Source organism: Ceratotherium simum, chromosome 8 (assembly GCF_057802395.1).
Source record: "Ceratotherium simum simum isolate JZ-2026a chromosome 8, ASM5780239v1, whole genome shotgun sequence".
NCBI classification, from domain to species: Eukaryota; Metazoa; Chordata; class Mammalia; order Perissodactyla; family Rhinocerotidae; genus Ceratotherium; species Ceratotherium simum.
This window is the reverse complement of record NC_141907.1, coordinates 67,844,511-67,857,995: the sequence shown is the minus strand read 5'-3', so window position 1 is coordinate 67,857,995 and position 13,485 is coordinate 67,844,511. Positions and strand designations below refer to the sequence as shown.

The 13,485-nt window shown below is 40.2% G+C and overlaps 1 protein-coding gene across 3 annotated transcripts in view; it reads left to right on the top strand.

Moving 5' to 3' along the window:
* LIN54 (lin-54 DREAM MuvB core complex component) overlaps nt 1-13,485 on the top strand; it is an 88,018-nt gene that overhangs the window by 5,425 nt on the left and 69,108 nt on the right. The window lies entirely within an intron of this gene.

The window sequence follows — 13,485 nt, the reverse complement described above, 5'->3', positions numbered from 1 at the left end:
ATCTTCAACTCCAGCAAATGAAGGCCCCTAACGAAACCAAAAACCCCCTACTTTCTACTATTATTGCAAAGAGCTAGAACATTGGAAAAGTGATTGTTACTAATTTAAACACTTCAGGCGCCTTCAGGCCTCTAACCAGCCTTTCCAATGTCCTCCAAGTTCTCAATTATGGGACTCCGAGGAACTACAGAGGCTCTTCCTAATCCTCCCTCTTAATTGGCTTGGAGAAGCATTTCTCCAGATTGGGGATGAATCTCTTTCTGTCCTAATTGACACTGGAGCCATACTCTTGCGCTCAACCCACTACTATAACGCAGCCCTGCCTCGGAGTACTAAGACAGTTCAAGTAGTGGGAATTTCTAATAAACCTCAAAAAGTTTCTGTCTCTGAACCTGTTCCCTTTTGTTTAGGTCCTTTGAGAGACACACACCCTTTTCTCCCTAGTTCCTCCACCCCTATTCACTTATTAGGCCGAGACATCTTGGAAAAGCATCATGCCAGAATTTCTTTCTCTCAAAAAGGGGAAATAATTCTAGAATTTGACAGTAGTTATTAAAACAGTTGTGCAGGTGAATTAAATGACCCTTTGTCATGTTTTATTTGCTCCTTCCTCTGATGGTACTGGAGCTAATTCTGGAAACTGTCCATTTGTCTCTATTGAATCAGTTACCATCCTCCTTATGGGCAAAATCTCCAACTGACATTAGTAAAATTCACAGCGCACCTCCCATCAAGATTCAAATAGATCCCCCAAAACCTCTCTCCAGACTTAATCAATACCCTGTAAGTACAGAAGCCTCTCAAGGTATAAAGTCCATAGTAAAGGGTTACAAGGCTCAAGGCCTCATTATCCCTTCACTAGTCCCTGTAACTCTCCCGTTTTACCTGTGAGAAAACCCAAGGGCCAAGGGTGGAGCTTTGTCTGGGACCTTCGAACAATAAACAACGTTGTTATCCCTAGACATGCTGTTGTTCTTAACCCTCCTATGCTACTAACAGCCGTTCCCACTGGAAGCAAATTCTTTACAGTAATTAATGTATGTAGTACATTCTTTATCACTCCGGTTGATGAAGCTAGCCAACATCTTTCTGCCTTCACTTGGGAAGGAAAACAATTCACCTGGACAGTAATGCCTCAGGGTTTTACTGAGAGTCCTTCTTATTTCTCACAAATCTTGAAGGCTGATCTGGATGATATAAAGTTCCCTAGGGGTTCTACTTTGTTGCAATATGTGAATGATTTGCTTCTTCGCTCTCCCTCCAAAGTCTTCTCAGAGGAAGACAGCATCCACTTGCTAAAGCTTTTAGCCTTAAAGGGCTATAAGGTCACCAAGGAGAAATTGCAGTTTACCCAAACCCGGGTTTGATATTTAGGGCATCTTATATCAGAAGAAAGGCTACACCTAGATCCAGATAAGCTTCATGGTGTCCTAAGTTTCCCCAAACCCAAAACTAAGCACCAACTGCAAGGTTTTCTCGGGCTAGTGGATTATTGCCAAAATTGGATTCGAAATTTCTCTCTGTATGTTTGACTAAAGAACAACAACTCTGACCCAATTTTATGGGAAGAACCAGACGACGTAGCCTTAAGGGCCTTAAGGGAGAGTTTAATGAACCCACCTGCCCTTGGACCTCTCAATTGTCAGATTTTCTTTTTCCTTTTTGTATATGAAAAGGAAGGGAATGTCCTTGGGGTACTCAGCCAATAACATGGGGACACCCATCGAACCACAGGGTATTATAGCCAGCAACTGGACCCTGTGGTATGGGGATACCCCCCTTGCCTTAAACGTTTTTGGCTTAAAGCCACTGAGAAAATCGTTGTGGGATCCCCTTGAGCCATTTTTGTACTTCCTGCAGTGGAAGCCCTCCTGAATGCTCATCAGACTCAACATTTTTCAGTCAGCCACCTCACCTCCTGTGAAATCCTATTGTTAACTGCTCCTCACATAACTCTTACATTGTGGTAACCTTAACCCCGCTACTCCTCTCCCCCCCATTACCGACACAGTACCTCACGGCTGCTTAATGCTGACAGATCACCTCCTGACTCCTCACGATGATCTGCAGGAAGCCCCGCTGGGAAACGCTGACTTCTCATGGTTTACTGATGGTTCTGATTTAAAGAGTGACAAAGGCAAATACTTCACCTGGTATGCTATTGCAACTCCTTTTGATATTGTTGAGGCAACACCTTTACCTATGGCTAGTTTGACAAACAGGCTGAATTATATCTTCTTACACAGGCTTGTACTTTAACCAAGGGCAGAACTGCCAATATTTACCCTGATAGTAGATACGCTTCTAGAGTAGCTCATGATTTCAGAATGTTGTGGAAGCAACGTGGCTTCCTTACTTCTAGCGGAAATAAAATTAAAAATGGCCCCTGTGTTCAGGAATTATTGGAGGCTATACTTTTACCTGCCACTTAAGCTATTATTAAGATCCCGGGGCATTCTAAACTTGACTCTCTGGAAGCTAAAGGAAATCACCTTGCTGATATTTCTGCAAGGAATGCAGCCCTGAAAGGAACCAACAGCAGTCAAGCCTCTGTCATGGTCCAAAGGGATATTTCTCCAAATGATAACTTAGAAAAACTGACTAGAGAAGCCCAACAACTGGCCTCAGAAAAGGAAAAACAAGATTGGAAATTAAACAATTGTTTTATAAAAAGAGAAAGCTCTGGTTCAGACAAAATAACAACCAGTCCTGCCAGAGACTCTAAAATTCCCACTCCTGACCACTACACATGCATTTAACTGTTAGTCTACTGACAAAATGATGCCATTTGTGAATCAATGTTGGTGGGGAAATATCAACAAGGGTGCAAAAAGTGCCCACCTCGCCTGTCCCACTTGTCCAAAATACAACTCAGGGGAGCCTGCTGGTACTGCTCTGGGACCTTTTAAACTGCCTATTTTGGCAAATGGATTTCGTACAGCTTCCCGCATGTCATGGATGTAAGTATGTTTTAGTCATGGTCTGTATGTTTTCTTACTGGACTGAAGCCTTCCCTTGCAGACAGGCTACTGCCTCTTCTGTGGCTAAAGTCCTTTTGGAAAAGATTATCCCTACCTGGGGAGCTCCTCTAGAACTTCATAGTGATTTAGGAACCCATTTTACTGGTCGGGTACTTCAACAAGTCTGCCCTGTTTGGCTGGATTTACAACACTTTCCCTGCACTTACCACCCTCAATCCTCTGGTTTAGTCGAATGCACTAAGAGCATCATTAAGGCTCAAATGGCAAAATTTGTAGAGACCCTCCAGATACCTTGGCCAAAAGCACTGCCATTGGTCCTTCTAAATCTCAGATCCACCCCCTTTGGAACTCGTAAACTCTCACCCTTTGAGATAGTCACAGGACACCCAGTGCACTTGGCTCCTGCCTCTTTTGACCCACAGTTGATAAAAGGAGATACATGCTAATATTGCAAAGGCCAAGTGCTTCCATTAAAAATAATCATGTTTTGGGCCTGGCCTGGTGGCGTAGCAGTTAAGTTCGCACGCTCTGCTTAAGCGGCCCAGGGTTCACAGGTTTGGATCCTGGGTGTGGACCTAAGCACCGCTTATCAAGCCATGCTGTGGCAGCACCCCATATAAAGTAGAGGAAGATGGGCATGGATGTTAGCTCAGGGCCAATCTTCCTCAGCAAAAAAGAGGAGGATTGGCAACAGATGTTACCTCAGGGCTAATCTCCCTCAAAAATAAATAAGTAAATAAATAAATAACCGTGTTTTGGTAGAGCAGTCTTTTCACAGTGCGCTCCAGGGAGATGAAGGCCTTAAGCATCACACCTGTAACCTGGAGATTTCTTCTATTGGAAAAGAAACCTCTGGAAAGACTCTCTTCAACCTTGCTGGAAAGGCCTCTATCAGGTACTGTTAACTAACCCTTGTGCCATAAACCTCCAATGAATAGACTCTTCGATTCACGTGACACCCCTAAAGAAAGCACCAAACCCCGAGTGGACCTGCACATCATCTGGTGACTTAAAAGTAAAGATTTCTCAGAATTGCAGGTGACGACATCTGATAAGACAGCTTTCCCACGATGTCAGGACCAGGCCTGTTGGAAGTTTGTCTGCCAAACCTTTGATGATGACATGATGCTTCAGATGATCTCCAGTGCCTATGATCTTGATAACATGTGGACTTTAGAAGAAAGAAAAGTGCCTGAGAGTTCTCCCTTTTTCTCCTCCTTGTTACTCAAGTATGGTCACAATAGGTTTCCAATCTGTGTACTTTCCCTTCGACGTGGGACACAATACCCAGGAAAGGTCCCTTCTGGCACCAAGGGACAAAAGGCTGCTGAAACCAGGAAAAGCTGACTCTTGATCAGCAATGCTTTCAGAGAAAGATCTTGATCAAAAAGGGAAAATGTGGAAATTAATAAACAGACACTTCATTAAAATGGAGTTGGGAGGCCAAAAGGGGGAGATCTCATGCCCTACATTGATAGCAGAGCCAAACAGGAAGAAGAAAGACTTCTTGACCAGCCAGAAACTCAGCCAATGAGAGTCTGTCACAACTCAGCCAATGAAAAGCCACTACACTTCAAACTCTTTGTTTACAATAGCCCTCCCAGCTTCCTCTTTCCATCTATAAGAGTTTCTCCTCCCTTTGCTGCTGGGGACTTGCACTACAGACTCTGAATTGCAATTCTTTACTGATCTCGAATAAACTCATTTTTGTTGGAGAAATAACTGACTGTCTGTTTGTTTAAGGTCAACAGCAGTGAGGGAAAACAAACCTGGATGGCACTGGAAGCTTATTCCCTCCCTCTTTTCAGTTGCTTAGCAAGAAGTTAGCTAGGCACATCTGAATTAACTCAAGGGAAGTGCACAAATCCTAGTTTTTTAACACTATGCAAAACCTTGTGTCCTAGCCCCTACCTACTGAGTCAAAATTGTCATGTTATCAAAATCCCTCTAGTAATTCTTGCACGTTAAAGTTTGTGTAGCACTGCTCTAATGTCCAGGTGTCCACACCACTGGTACATGAGCTCTTCTCATTAAACTCTTGTCTAATGAAGCCATATCCCTGTCCAGGAAACTCCCGTTTCTACATAATCAACTAGATGGTTTCTACCCCCTCACAGTTTCCCTGCAAATATGCCAAGGAAATTATCCCGGGGTCCTTTTTGTGATGCATCTTACTCTATGTCTCATGTACCCAGCTCAAATACACCTCGTTATAGAAGAAACAAGAGCATAGGTGATGGTATATATCCTGCTCTTTTCTGAGCATTAATCCTTATTCTACATTTATTCCACATATTGCTAGTGGTGTGTGACAAAATTGTTCTAGAGTCATTTTGTGTGTTTCCCAGCCTAGACCCAGGATTAGCCAGTTCTCCAAGAAGCCCTTGTTCCTTTAATTCCTTTTAGAAATGATATTTATAGATAACAGTCTGAGTGCTGTGGATGCTCATTGATACTGTATTGGTCATTTTGGGACCTTTTCATAGGACAGAACTAGGAAAGGGTAAAATATGTATAAGTAACTCATGAGTTCATACTGACACTTCCAATTTAGGTAGTTTTACTTAACCTCTTCTATATTACATCTGTATCTCCTTACTTCCACATCCAGAATCCTGGTTCATAATTACATAGGGGATTATAGAATCAGAATATTCCACAATTATTCATTTCATTCATCCCACATTATACACACAACAGCCTCAGAATAACAATACTAATACTACCACCCTCAATGTGATTGCTGAAAAGAGTTCAATGTTTTCCTGCTATTTCTCTCCCCATTTCCTCTCATTTTTTATAATTGTACCATATCTATATTGTGAGCACATGTGGCATTACAAACTATACTGTCTTCCTTTTAATCCTCATTTAGTCTTAGTTCTATAAGTAATATATGTTTCATGCTCACCATGAGCTCTTATATCTCTAGTCAGTTTGGATGTCTGAAGCTACTTCTTCAACAGGTTTCTCAGGACGAGCTCATGGAAACCATACTCTTGCATGTCACTGCATCTTGGTAACATCTTGTGCCGTTTATATTTGAAAATTCGTTTTGTTAGAGATAATAAATCTTGACTCACTTTTCTTGAGAATCTTAGGTACTGTACTCCATTTTCTGTGGCATAAAACATTGTTGAAAGCTATCTCATGAGAGTCTAATTTTCTTTCCCTTAGAAGTCACCTACTCTTTTTGCCTAGATGCCCCCTAATTTTTTTTTCATCTAAAATTGCTCATTCTACTAAACTCTGTGTTGGTGTTGGTCATTCTCAGGTACACAGTGTGCTCTTTCAATATGTAGTTTCAATTTTTTTTCAACAGCATTATCTTTCGTTATAATTATTTTGTACTTGTTCTATTCCTTTGGTTTCTTTCTTCAGAAACTACTATTATCTATATGTTAGGTCTTCTTTACCTAGCTTTAATATTAGTCACCTTTTCTCAAAATCTTTAATTTCTTCTTTCACATCTTTTTTATTTTTAAAAATTTCCTCCTTTTCCCTATTTCTCTTAAGGCGTTATCTGTCATTTTCATTTACTCCTGGTTTCCTTCTAGTTTAGTCTTCATTTCTAAAATGGTATTTTTATTTCTAATTCTTTCTTGAGCTCTGCCACTCATTCTGTTTCTAATTCTTATTGTGTTGTTCTGTCATGTCCTCTATCATTTTCTTTTCTATTTAACTAGTGTGAAAAGTGTATTAAGCCTTAATATATATATATATCATCCTCTTTTCAATTTAATTAGTGATTATCTTCCCTTCTCTGACATTTGTTATCATTTTTTCTCTAATATTATATGAGAACAAGTTTTTAGCCATTTCCTCCCTTCTAGACACTTTAGCCCCTCACTGCCTCTATATCACACCTCAATAAATGAGACTCTTAGAATATGTTTGCTTCCACACTCTTGACCCTTTACTTCAAATAAGTGAAACATATTTACTTCTGCACCCTCCACCCCCACCTAATTCCTAGGTTTCATTGAGATAGATTGGTACTTTGCTCCACTTCAGCAAGTATTTGGTTTCCCTTTGCAGTATGTTTCTTCTATTTTAGGAATCTTTAATTTACCACTTGTGTTATAATTCCTAGTTACATTGTTATTATTCACTTACATTATGTATAAATTCAAAGTAAATTACTGACCACAAATTACTCTTCTCTTCATCTTCTCTCTCTTGATATGAGGACAATAGCCAGACCATTTATTTTTATATAAACATAAAACTCTGACTGACAATCTGCAGCAACAAGTCCAGGAAACCAATTCACCACCTGCAGCAACCATCCCAGAAAGCCAAATAACAACTCCTATAGCAATCAGCCCCAAACGGCCAGTACTTGATCAATAACTGACAGCTTCCCTAATTTTTGCCCCCACTTCTAACTTAGGATCAATTGGAGAAAACCAGATATGCTCTCATAACCAGTCATACAGGATGCCCCACTTATAGTTAGCCTGCCAACAGCTTCCCCATGCCAATAGCCTTCCATCAGGGCATACCTGAATTCCCTTTTTTCCACTAGAAAGCATTCCCATTCCTCTGCCTGCCTTTGAGTCATTGTCATATGCAAGCCATGCTGGCCAACTCCCTTGGTATAGCAAGCTCTGAATAAATAGCCTGTGTTTGTTCTCGTTTGGTTGGTCTTCATGTCTTTCCACATCTTTCTTCTTCACCTCATCATCCTCAACCTTGTTCTTCTTGTTTTTCTTCTTTTTGAACTTGTTCTTTCCACCTAGAAGTTTTTAAGATCTTCTTTTTACAGAAATTTTCCTAGGATATGCCTAGGTGTATCTTTTCTCATTGATCTTGCCTGAAACTCAGTGATCCCTTTCATATACAGATGCTAGTCTATCTTTTTTTTTTTTTTTTTATAATTTTATTTGTTTATTTTTCCCCCAAAGCCCCAGTAGATAGTTGTATGTCATAGTTGCACATCCTTCTAGTTGCTGTATATGGGACGCGGCCTCAGCATGGCCGGACAAGCGGTGCGTCGGTGCGCGCCCGGGATCCAAACCTGGGCTACCAGCAGCGGAGCGCGCGCACTTAACCGCTAAGCCACAGGGCCGGCCCTACTAGTCTATCTTTAGGTCAGGAAAATTCCTATTATTATCTGTTTAATTATTATCTCTTTTTTTTTTTTATCTGTTCCTGTCTCTTCTTCTGGAAGGCAAAATAGTCCTATATCAGGTCTCTGGGATTTATCTTTAAAGTGACTTGACTTTTTCATCATAATTTCTCTCTATATTTTTTGCTCTGTGTTTTGAGATATCTTTTCCACTTTTCAGGCTACTTAGCAAGATTCAATCATTCTTCTTCAATATATATTCAATGTTGTTTTTTAAAAATCATGATTTTCTTGTGTTTACTTGTGTAAAAATGTTGTAGCTGCTTTATTTATGATAGCCTCAAGTGAAAACAACACAAATGTCCATCATCAAAGGAAAATGGATAAACAAAGTGTTGTATATTCACTCAATAGAATACCACTCAGCATTAAAATGGAAAAAACTACAGATACACGCAATAACATCAATGAGTCTCATAAACATTATCCTGAGTGACAGAAGCCAGACATAAAAAAATATTATAATAAGGTTCTATATACATGTGGAAAAACCTATTTCTACTATTTATTTTCTAGATATAAAGACAGTTATGAGATATATAAGGTACTTTCACTTGGGTTTTCTCTAATTTGCAGCAGAAAGCAGCCTAGTTACTACACATAGTAAGTTACAACTACATAGTGGATAGCTTTGTGGGTATCTTTGTGTGTTCACAGGCCTCAGGCCAGTGCCAGCTCCAGAATTTTTACATTGGAGGAACAAAGAACAGCACTTTGATTGGAATAAGGAGGTTAATGCTGTGTGGGTATCGCAATTTACAAAAGACCGAAGAGTCATTTGTCTATGTCAAAAAAATGGGTTGTTTTCATGGAGATTATAAGGTATTAAAGTATTCCAGTCTCCTACCATGCTACAACTCTTCAGGCCCATGTGCAAAGCATCTTCATAGGTACCTCTTGTGGGAGTTTGGATCATCACTCCCAATTCTTTATTTCCTCTCTGTACTAGAAGTATACATCTACACCCTTTTCATGTACTTTTGCAGTACCTCTTACTAGAGTAGAAAGAATATATTTCCTCCGTCTCATGGATGTTAGGCTTGACCATATGACTTATTTTGGCCAATGAAATGCAGGCAGATGTGACAGTGTGCCACTTGGTTGAGGGGGAGGAGTAGCCTTAGAGAGGACATCATGTTTCCAGTCATTCCTGTTGTGTTCCTGGGATCCATCAGAAGAAGAGCATGCCCCAGGTAGCTAATGCCCTATCGGCTTGGGCCCCAGAATGAAGATATATGGAACCAGATGGGAACCCAACCATAAGCCTGCTTTCCACCCTGGCCTATCTGAGCCCAGCCTAGATCAGTGAACCCAGCCAATTCAGGAGAAAAACAAATGCTTGTGGTTATAAGCCATGAAGAATTTTAAGATATTTTGTAATTAAAAAAATAAGCAAAACTCTACCTAGTTTCCAGTATCTCTAGAGGCAGACGTTTTCTTCTTTCTATTAGGTGGAAAGATGGGCATATTCCTTTAAACATATTAAACTCTTTGCGCCAGGTCCAAATGAGCCAGGCTGAGAGAGGGGAAGCACTTCCCTTTCTCAGTGTGGGCCCTTCTTTCAAGTTCCCATATCCTGTCTCAAGATGTGCCTCTTCTGAGGATGAATGACATTGGCAATACCTACTTCCTTTAAGGAGAAACCCCACTCCTAACCACAGGGACGGTTATACTCCTAGCAGGGGAACGAGTACGTCAGAACATTACAGAGGATCCTCCACCTCTATCCTTTTAATTAGAAAAACAAAAACAACTATTATAGAGGCAAAGAAATCTTATTGCCGGAGGAAAAGTAAATGAACTCTACCTGCCACCAACAGATGGTTTTGGTGGTTGATTTTATTTTTTTAGATGGTATGACATTATTAATCACATCATGTACCATAAGTGAAAAAACATGGAATGTCTTCAAAGTGATACCAATCTACATTTCTTTTTTCCATACCCTTGGGTACCAATGTGTTTTAGAATAGAGGATATTTTGGATTTTAGAAAAGAACATGCAGGGCCAGCCCTGGTGGCATAGTGGTTAAGTTGGGTGCGCTCCACTTTGGTGGCCCTGGTTTGGTTCCTGGGGACGGACCTACACTGCTCATCTGTCACTGGCCGTGCTGTGGTGGTGGCTCACATAAGAAAAAAAAGAGGAAGATTGGCAGTGGATGTTAGCTCAGGGTGAATCTTCCTCAGCAAAAAAAAAGAAAGAAAAGAATATGCACAAACAATTTTTAAAACTCTCAGTTTTTTCTTTTAAAACCAATTTTAATGGAGTATAATTTACATGTAATAAAACATATCCATTTTAAGCGTACCCACTGAGATTAGGCCATTGTATACCCTCATGCAACCACTACCACAATCAAGGTTAAAAACATTCCTATCACCCAGAAAGTTCCTTCCAACCTGTTAGGCCTTAATCAAACCCAATAACCAAACACACTGATATTTATGCACTCACATATATGGATATTCACACTGAATGTTACAAAGACTATTAACACCTTATGTCATAGTGGGTGAGGTTTTCCTGCTAAATGAATTTGTCATAAGCTTCCAGAAACCTTTCAGTTTTCAAAACATTTTGGATTTTGAAATTGTTGATAAGGGATTATGGATCTGTTATAAAAAGAGTTATATGATAATGAAAAAGAAATAAAGGTGAGAATTACACTTATATAGATTTATACAAGTTGGTTGCTTATATAGAGACATCCTGGACTTATGACAAATGGACTCATGAACAAAGGAACTTCTGAATAATCTTTTGGAAACTAACCTAGTTTAAGAAACTTTTATTAACTGGTGTATACTTCTTTTTTTTTTTGTGAGGGAGATCAGCCCTGAGCTAACATCCATGCTAATCCTCCTCTTTTTGCTGAGGAAGACCGGCTCTGAGGTAACATCTATTGCCAATCCTCCTTTTTTTCCCCAAAGCCCCAGTAGATAGTTGTATGTCATAGTTGCACATCCTTCTAGTTGCTGTATGTGGGACGCGGCCTCATGGCCGGACAAATGGTGTGTTGGTGCGCACCCGGGATCCGAACCCGGGCCGCCAGCAGCAGAGCGCACGCACTCAACCGCTAAGCCACGGGGCTGGCCCATGGTGTATACTTCTTACCTAGTAGTATGCCTGGCACGCAGCAGGTACCCAGTAATACATTTTGTTTTGTCCATTGATAGTTCTACCCAACTCATACCTCTATACCACTATCTTTTCATTTTTTGTATTGATATTTTCCTCAGAAACTTCCTTTATTTAAAAAGCTTTATTTTTTTTTTCTACTTGTTTATTGTCTGTCACTTCCTCTAGAACTGTGCCATCCAGTACTGTAGTCATCAGCCACATGTGGCTATTTAAACTGAAATTAATAGGGGCCTGCCCGGTGGCTTAGCAGTTAAGTGCACGAGCTCCGCTTTGGCAGTCCGGGGTTTGCAGGTTTGGATCCCGGGCGCACACCGATGCACCGCTTATCAAGCCATGCTGTGGCAGTCATCCCACATATAAAGTAGAGGAAGATGGGCATGGATGTTAGCCCAGGGCCGATCTTCCTCAGCAAAAAAGAGGATGATTGGCATCGGATGTTAGCTCAGGGCTGATCTTCCTCACACACACACACAAAAAACAACTTAATGACAAAATGAAAAATTCCATTCCTTAGCCACATTTTAGTTGCTTAATAGCCACATGTGGCTAGTGGCTACTGTATCAATGCCTACTGTACTGTATAGTGTGGCTATAGAACAGTTCCACCACTGCAGAAAGTTCTGTTGGATAGAGTTGCTCTGTCCTGTTCACCACTTTATTCCTAGTGCCTTGCACGGTGCTTGGGATCCAGTAGATGATCCTCAAATATTTGCTGAATAAATGTTTTTTTAGTTCATCTGGAAAAGCCATAATGCAAATGTAAAGCAAAGAGTCTCTTTTGAAACACAGATGTTTTGAATAGAAGTGGCTCTTAGAAGCTAAAATACTTTCTTTGAAAAAGTAAAAGATTAGATTATATTTTAGACGGTATTGTAGCTGTGATTATTAATAGTCTTCAGTCATTGAGTGCTTACCATACACCAGGCACTAGTCTAAATGCTTTACACATATTACCTCATTAATCTTCACAACCACCTTATGATGTGTACACTATTCCCAACTTACAGCTGAGGAAACTGAGACACAAGAGGAAAGTAACTTGCTATTAAGTCAAACAAGCTATTAAGTGGCAGGGCCGGAATTTGGGACCAGGCAGTCTGGCTCCAGAGCAATTAACCACAACACTGAGCTCTTTTGTGATTATTTTTAATAAGGACCATTTAGTCTCTTCTTTCCAGTATTTAAACCTCTTCTTTCTTTTTTTCTCATTTAATTGCATTTAGTTGGACACCCTGAAAAATATTAAATAATAGCTGTTACAGCCCTGCATCCTTGTTGGGTCCCAGACTTTAATGTGAATACTTCTGCCATTTCACTCTAATATATGATGTTACTGTTGTTTTCTGATGATTATCTTGATCCAATTAAGGAAATGTTCTTTTGTTTCTAGTTTACTAAGAATTTTTAAGATTCAGAAATGACTGTTGAATGTTATACAGTGCATCCCTAGAGAATATCATTTGGCTTTTCTCCTTTAATTTAATAAATTATACGCGCAGATTTCTTAATGTTAAACCACCATTCTTGGAATAAACCATACTTTGTGGTGGTGTGAATTTTTCTTACCACATTACTGGATTTGATATGTTAATACTCAATTTTGTCTTTGTAACAAAGAGTGAGAACAGAAGAATTTCCTCCCCTCTTTTTTGGTACTGTTTGCCTTGGGTTTTGCTATCAGAATTATGCTAACTTTGTAGAATAAACTGGGAAATTTTCTCCTTTTTTGGAGATTCTTTGTTTCCCAAAATCCATGCAGGTTTGGGTACCCCATCTCACTCCCTTCTTCTTTCCAGAGGTGCCCCACAGTACTACCAATCATTTAACCACAAGGATGTTTTCTCATACTAGGCTCCTCATAAACTGGACTCACCTACTGATCCCCAACAAAGCCTGTGCATCATTCAGCTTTCTCACGTTCCTTGCACAGGCCACAGACCTTCCCGCTTCCAAGCTTTTGCTCATGTCCTGCCACTTGCGTTGCTAAATCCTAACCATTGAGTTTGAGGAGGGAGGTAGGAGGTGGCGTTGATTACGACAGAATACAGAACTAACATTCGAGGTAGAGGCTATGTAGCTGCTTGACACCCCTCACTCCAGGTAACCCTCAGAATCCTGGAAAGCTTTGTTATTTTTATTTCGTAGATGGGAAAATAAACTTGACAAATGTTATACACTAATAAGTGGAGGTGCAGAATTTATAACCAGGACTGCTTGATTCCAAAGTGATT